This window comes from Aptenodytes patagonicus, chromosome 6, assembly GCF_965638725.1.
Source record: "Aptenodytes patagonicus chromosome 6, bAptPat1.pri.cur, whole genome shotgun sequence".
In the NCBI taxonomy this organism is placed as follows: domain Eukaryota; kingdom Metazoa; phylum Chordata; class Aves; order Sphenisciformes; family Spheniscidae; genus Aptenodytes; species Aptenodytes patagonicus.
The window spans coordinates 367,026-374,308 of record NC_134954.1 but is presented as its reverse complement, the minus strand read 5'-3'; the positions used below and the strand labels follow the sequence as shown (position 1 = coordinate 374,308).

At 46.1% G+C, this 7,283-nt stretch overlaps 1 protein-coding gene across 1 annotated transcript in view; it reads left to right on the top strand.

The window, feature by feature from the left end:
- The first annotated feature begins 1,457 nt into the window (after window positions 1-1,457).
- CAB39 (calcium binding protein 39) overlaps window positions 1,458-7,283 on the top strand; it is a 46,092-nt gene continuing 40,266 nt past the window's right edge. Inside the window, exon 1 of the mRNA XM_076340822.1 lies at window positions 1,458-1,523. The gene's annotated coding sequence lies outside the window, so the exon portion shown is untranslated. The remainder of the gene's footprint in view (window positions 1,524-7,283) is intronic.

Below are 7,283 nucleotides of genomic sequence, written 5' to 3'. Positions count from 1 at the left end.
CCAAGCAGCAAGAGCTGTTGTGTCCAGCGCAGCATCCCGGCGGGACCCCATGGGGCCGCAGGAGGCAGCTTTGCCCACGCAACGCCGCTTGCTTTTTGTACAGCAGACAAGGCAACCGCGACATGTGAAGTTCAGAGCAGCAACATGCTGCTGCAGGAAAAAATTATGGCATCAAGAAGCCTGACCCAAACCCTCCCCAGCGATGTGATGGGGGAGTGCAGGAAAGGGATGTGGAGACACGTAATTAAAAAGAAGCTGAAGACAGAAGCTTGTCAGCTGGAGCTGTGCAGTGCAGCAGAGCATGAGGAGCTTAAGGACGTTTCAGGAAACCAGGCCAGCAGGTCCCACACTGCCGCACGGCAGTAGCGCATCAGACCCGCGGGGCAAGCTTTCACCTCATGGCTTGTAAGACGTTCATGACTTGTTTCATAAAAATACATTTTTCTGCTTTAAAATCACGTTGTGTATTATACTGCACTAATGGACAATATCAACTTGATCTATGCTGGGAGAGATGTGGGCTTTTCTCGATTCAGGCTGATCTGCATTTGTCACGGCGAGAATAATATACGAATATTACCTGCCGTGGACGCAGAAACAGCCTGAAGCCCTTCCATGCCGCGATGGGAACTAGCAGAAAACCGTCGGACTACAATTCACTGGCAACCTGACGTGCGGGGCCGGCTGAAGTCCAAGTCCACGGCATGATGCTGCGTCAGAACCCCACATCTGAGCCCTGAGGTTCGCGACGTGGAAAAAGTTTTCTGACGGTGCAGAAAGTGCAGAGGGTCTGCAGGAGGTTAGGGCAAAGAGGAGAGGGGGGAGTAATAACAACAACAACAAACAAAAATTACAAAACAATACTACATAAAATTTAAATAATAGTAATAAAAATACTAAATACTAATAAAGAACAAAGAATAATAACAGAGAATGAAAAGAATAATAAATAGGAAAATTTAAATAATAAAAATAGCAAAAGCAGTGTCAGTGACTGTCAAGCGTTAGTAGCACGCAGCCGCGGGGCCGGGGGCGCTCCGGCGGCAGCCGCCCAGCGCGGGGGGCGGCGGCGCAGCTCTGCTCCCACCGGCCGCAGGGCTGCCGCACGGCGGGGGGGCGTCCCCGGCAGGGGGGTGCGGCCCCCGCGCCCCGCTCGTCGGGGGGCGGGCACGGGGCTCCGCGGGGCTTCCGCCCCACCCGCGGCGGCTGCGTGGGTCCCGCCCTCGGCCCTCCGCGCCGGCAGGGGGCGGTGGCGTGCGGCAGCGGGCGGAAGCGTCGCCGCGCTCCGCCGCCCGCCGCCGCCGCGCTCCGCCGCCGGGCGAGGGAAGGGCCGCTGCGACGCAGCAGAGCGCGGGGCGGGGGGGGGAGGGGGCCGGGCGAGCCGGGGCCGCGCCGCGCCTCGCCTCTGCCTGCAGCCGCCGGAGCCGCGCCGCCAGCCGCCGGAGCCGGGGCGGTCGGGCCGCCAGGGGCAGGCCCCGCCGGACGCGCCGCCGAGGAGGCGCCAGGCCGCGCTCCGCACCGAGGTACCGAGGCGGCGTGGCGGGGCGGGGGGAGGCCGGCGGCGGGTCGGGCCCGGGCCCGGCGCTGCGGGCGGTGCGTGAGGTGAGGGGGGCGAAGGCCGCCGGGCCCGACGCGCGTTGTCCGCCGCTGCCCCCGGCGCGGGTCCGGGGCGGGCCGGGAGGCGGCGCCGCCGCGGCCGGTGCGTGCGGGGCGGCCGTTCTGGGCCGGGCCGGGCCGGGCCGTACCCTGCGGGCCGCGGAGACCGCCGGCGAGCGCGGCCTGGCCCGGCCCGGCCGGTGCCCGCCGCTTCCCGGCCCCGTCTCCTCGCTCGGCGGCGGCCGGTGCTGGGAGGGACCGGCCGAGTCTTGCCGGCCAGATTGGCTGCGGAGGTGGCCCTGCCGCCCCGGGGCTCGCTGGCGGCCTGGGGAGGGGGACAGTTCCCGGCTGGTACTGACTTCGCCGGGGGGTCTGTACGTTTGTGTGTAAAAGCCGGCGGCAGTCTGAAGGGGAAGGGTACAGACCAGGCACTGGTGCGGCAGTGGCTTTTATCCCGAAGTTCCTCAAATGCCGTACTCGGCTAACGAATTAATATGCAAAACTGCGCAGGGTTTACCTCAGCCCGCAGAAACGGAGCCGCTTTTGGGGTGGGAGGTAGCCGCTGCTGCACGGCACCTCTTGGGATGGGCAATGGAGGGGAATACTCTGTCCCAGCCAAACGGCAGGGGGAAATGCAGGTGGGCAGCCGTCACCTGAGTTAGCCTGTGGTCAGGAGAACACCCAGTTAAAATCTCTTCTTTGTTATGTCCTTTATTACATGAATTGATTGGAGGTGCGGAGCAGGCACTAACTTACGCAGTCCTCTCAATGTCCAGGTCTAAGGCCTCTTCCTACAATTGTTATGTGTGTTTCTAGTCCTAATAGGACTCTGTGCAGAAATAACTGCGTGTGAGGGCTGTTAAGATCCTATTTTTTTTGCAGACTACCCCATAGAAAGCTAACACAGTATGATCTCTGTGTTCCATAAAAGAAAAAAAGTTTTTTTCATTGTTTTTTTCCTACAAAACTGTGAAATACTACTAGTAGTGAAACTAGGATGTATCCAGTATTTGGGGTTTTTTTTCAGAATTTTTTTTTTTTTAAAGAGAACTTAATTTTTGGTAAGTGGTCATGTAGGTGCATAGGATTTATTTAAAACATATATGCTGTCTTATGGGAATGGTGTGATTTAATTTGCATGATGAGTCAAAGATTAAATGACATGACCTAGGCTCTTTAGTTTCAGTGAGGCAAGTAACAATGCTTGGAAGAACAGTTTAAATGTAGATCAGAAATGAAATTTGATTAGCTTCAAAATATTGTAAAGCTTTCTCTGTGTGTGGTTTTTTTAAACTTACCTGTCAGAAACTCTAATTCAAGGCTCTGTGTTTTCCTTTCAGCAGTGTAGTTCATCGTCAGGAAATGTGTCTTCCTTTTTAACGCAAAGAGCTCATGAAATCATAAACTGTCAGAGGAAATTTAACATCCTGAGCTTGCGCCTTGGCATCTGAGCTTTTAAATAATAGATTTTTAGTATTTAAAATGCTGTGTACCTTAATACCTATTACCCAATACTTGTTGATGTGGCACATGAGGAAAAAAAAGGCCAAGAAATGTTCTGTGAATTAGAATAAGCATGGTACCTGTTTCGGGGTCAGAAATAACTTGGGTTTTTTTTTTCGGTTGTCCTGTATGAATTGGCAGCTTATCTGATCTTTAAGAGTCGTATGATGCCCCATGGCACTGTGTCGTGGTAGGATTCTGTTTGTCATGGACTTGCTGTTGTAAGAATATTGTATTTTACAATTAGCTTCTTGGTTGTCTTGTGACGTGAGAAACTATTGAGTCAGACAGCAAGTATACACTTGGCTTAAATTTACATATATTTAAATTGTAATCTTGATGGTAGTACGATACATGTGTTGTTGGGGACTTTCCTTGGTCAGACAGAAAAAGTACTTTAGTACAGGAGGTGATTGTGTCTGGTGGTGTTGGGAGCAAGCAGAATAAAGGTCTTTAATGTCAGTTTGTGTGTATGGACTAACATGCAGCTGAATATTTCTAAATGCTGATAGCATTGATTTTTTTCAATTGTGTTCTCTTATTTATGTTGACATGGAGTTCTGAAACTTGGATGCCTTGTGTAGGCATTTAATGCATGGTTGTAGATGGAGAATTATAAAACAGAATTCATATTTTTTTAAGATATATGTATTTATACAAATAAAGGAGACTAAATAAAAGTGCCAGTTAAGTAATACTTTGTGACAATATGTCTTTGAGAGATAATTATGCTCTTTGGGTATTATCAAGCGCAGACAAATGTGTATTCCCAGTGGGGTGTGATAATATTAAGAAAACTCCACCTCTTGGAATTCCTTGATTGCTTTTATGAAACGTTTATTCAGGAGGGAATGGTATCTATTTTGCATTCTGTCATGGAAGCTAATGCGTTAGTCTCTTATTAATTAGTGGATGGTAGTTGAATGAGACCTTACTGTTGCGCTGTACATACTGCACTTTCTAGGTTTTTTTATGGCATTTCTGTGAATATTAGGATTACCGACCAGTGTCCTCCCTTCTGAATCAATTATGTATTGAGTTTTTGCAGATTTTTTTAATGAGACGTTTGCAGCCTTAATTTTTGTGTAAAATCTTTCTGAAAGCTTTGATAATTTCTGTAGTGCGCTTAAAGGCTTTAGACGCTTGCTAAAATTATGTCTGTCTTTGTACTGCATGTAGAGTTTTGGAATGGCCCTCTGATAGTTGATGCTGGTTTGAAGCAGGGGGCAGGAAGGAGCCTAGATGACCTTTTGAATTCCCTTCTGGCCCTGCTTTTCTGTACTTCTGACACTTTATAATTTGGTTTAATTACAAGAGCAGCTATTAAAATATGATTTCCTTTGTGTAATTGGAGGCATCTTGCAGCTTTCTATCAAAAATAAGATTTAACTTGTCTGCTCCTTCAAAATTAATAGTACAACAGCCTGCAGCTATTTATGTGAATAACGTGCAAAGGACAAACATGAGCTGAAGTTCAAATGTCATATTTTCTACATCATACAGTTGAAATCTTGTAAATTTAGCAATTTCTGGTAAGGAAACAGTGGGCTATGTGCACTTTTACCACTTCTTCTTAGCTGCAAGTTGAAGCCAGATATTAATCACTTCGGACAAAAACCTTTTTAGTTGTTCAGTGATCCTAAGTCATAGCGTTCACTGTAACTGTATTTTTGTAGTTGTAGATAAACCTCAAGCAAGATGAAAAATTCATTTTGCTATTAGTGCTCAAGATCGTGCTGTTCTAACAGGAGAACTTTTAAAATGCTACTTCCCCAATTCATTGTCTAATTCAGGTTGTTTATTCGTCTGAATTGTTTGCAAGTTCAGCTCTCGTTCCCTTCCGTCTGGGCACTCTCTTTCCCCATGTTTTCTCTCAGTATCGTGCTTCTTGCACCACCAGATGTAGAGGTGTGAGCCAGAAGGAAGCTGAATGTCTTCAGTTAGAAGGTGAAACTTTATGCTGAGATCCCTCCCCACCCCCCAAGTGCAAACACAAAGGTTAAATTAGAAGATGAGGCTGTCTTGAATTATTTTAACAGACTTGAGCTAGGCTTTTAAATGCATGCTTCAGGAGTACCTAAGGCTTAAACTGGTGTCATGTGAGTTTGGTCTTTCTTTAGCCTGAGCAGACTTACGTGCTTTCATTATTCCACCTTATGACAAAATGGCACATTCATTTGTCCTTATTTAAATACTCTTTATAAAGGACTGAATTCAGGATTGATCCAAACTGGAAGCAGCCAAAATACAGTGTGTTTACAGGAATAACTGTGGTCGTTCCTCAGCAGCCTTCATGGCCTGTTTTTTTCAGACAACATTAATTTAGAAAGTAAATTGCTTAGGTTTAAATAAACAACTGCAATTTGCTTTCTAACTCCTTTGTTTTGAGTCTTCTAGCTAATACTTCATATAGTCAAAAGGCACTATAAAAAGTTCCTGACTGTGGACTTCAAATATGCTAGAAGGAAGCGAATTTTAAGCCTATCCGCAAGGGCGTAAAATTCTGGGGGAAATCACTGAATGTTGTAGCTAATCTTTCTGTTTATTGGAAATCTGCTACTTCTAATAAAATACCTAGTTCCTTTCTAAAGATCCGTTTGCTCTGTAATTCTTCCCTCCCCTTCAAACACTCGGAGAATTCATCGCTAAAAAGTTAAATATAGCAAGACAGTTCAAAAATTGAGAGGCTATAATTAGTACAAAACTGTAGTATTAGTGTAACATGTTTTTCTAAGTTCAGAAACATCTTTGGATGAAGTTATTTAGGAGTTACTACTTGGAGTTATTTTAAAATGTTCAGGTATACTGTCAAGTGTTTCACAGTGAAATGGCTGCATTGGTGAAAAATTGCTGTATGCTGCTTTTGATCCTTACCCTGTTCTGTGGTTTTTTTTTACCAATTTGTATTGATAACAAATTCATTTTTCTTACTAAAAGAATATAACTAAAAGTTTAACTGCAAACCCTGCAAGATTTGAAACGTGACATTTAAAAATAGCTAAGATAGAACTTGACTATAAATTAAATTGAATTAATATGTCAGCTTTTCAGGGAGTTGAATATGCATGATTGCGAGAGAAGTACTTATGTTCAGTCATTCGTGTGTGTGAAATGCCTTATCTCCTTTGAAGTTATCCGTGTTAAAACATATAATGAAAAAATTGATAAGTGTTCCGAGAAATTTGCAATGCATAATCTTTTTCTGGCTGCTAGGAGTGCCCAGGTAAACAGCTGGCATCTGAAGAAATACCTTTCTGAAAAGTTTTTATTGTTTTATTTACTGACTTTTAAGTAAAGCATGCTAGTGCATAGGAATATGAAGAAAGCCTGTTGAACAGACGGTTGTGGAAGGCCCCTCCGTCTCACTGGCAAGCTTTTGTCTCTGGTGCAGCTTCGGATTTTGCCAGGCAGAAGCCGACGGTCCGACTTTCCCTATCGTTTTTCTCTTTACTCCCCTGGTCAAGAGCTCACCTGGGAAGGCTTACCATGGATGGATACCATTTTTCATGTATTCATTCAGAGCCACGCCAGCTTCCCAGTTCATTTGCTGAGGAGGTTGCTTTAAAAAAAGTCTGTAGACATTGAATTATCAGTAGCATCTTGTATGGTGTGGTAGATGTGTGTGCTGATAGCACGGATTCAGAGTATCCTGCTGCAAAGGAGTCTCTGATATCTTCCTCTGGGTAAGCAGTTTCAAGAGTTTTTGCTACAGTTGTAGAAATGAGGCAAAAGTTACTTCTGTCATTATATTTTATAGAATCATAGAATAGTTTGGGTTGGAAGGGACCTCTAAAGGTCATCTAGTCCAACCCCCCTTCCATGGGCAGGGACATCTTCAACTAGATCAGGTTGCTCAGAGCCCTGTCCAACCTGACCTGGAATGTTTCCAGGGATGGGGCATCCATCCACCACCTCTCTGGGCAACCTGTTCCAGTGCCTCACCACCCTCAGCATAAAAAATTTCTTCCTTCTATCTAGTCTAAATCTACCCCCCTTTAGTTTAAAGCCATTCCCCCTTGTCCTGTCACAACAGGCCCTGCCAAAAAGGTTGCCACCATCTTTTTTAGAAGCCCCCTTTAAGTACTGATAGGCTGCAATGAGGTCTCCCAAAAGCCTTCTCTTCTCTAGGCTGAACCACCCCAACTCTCTCAGCCTTTCTTCATAGGAGAGGTGTTCCACCCTCC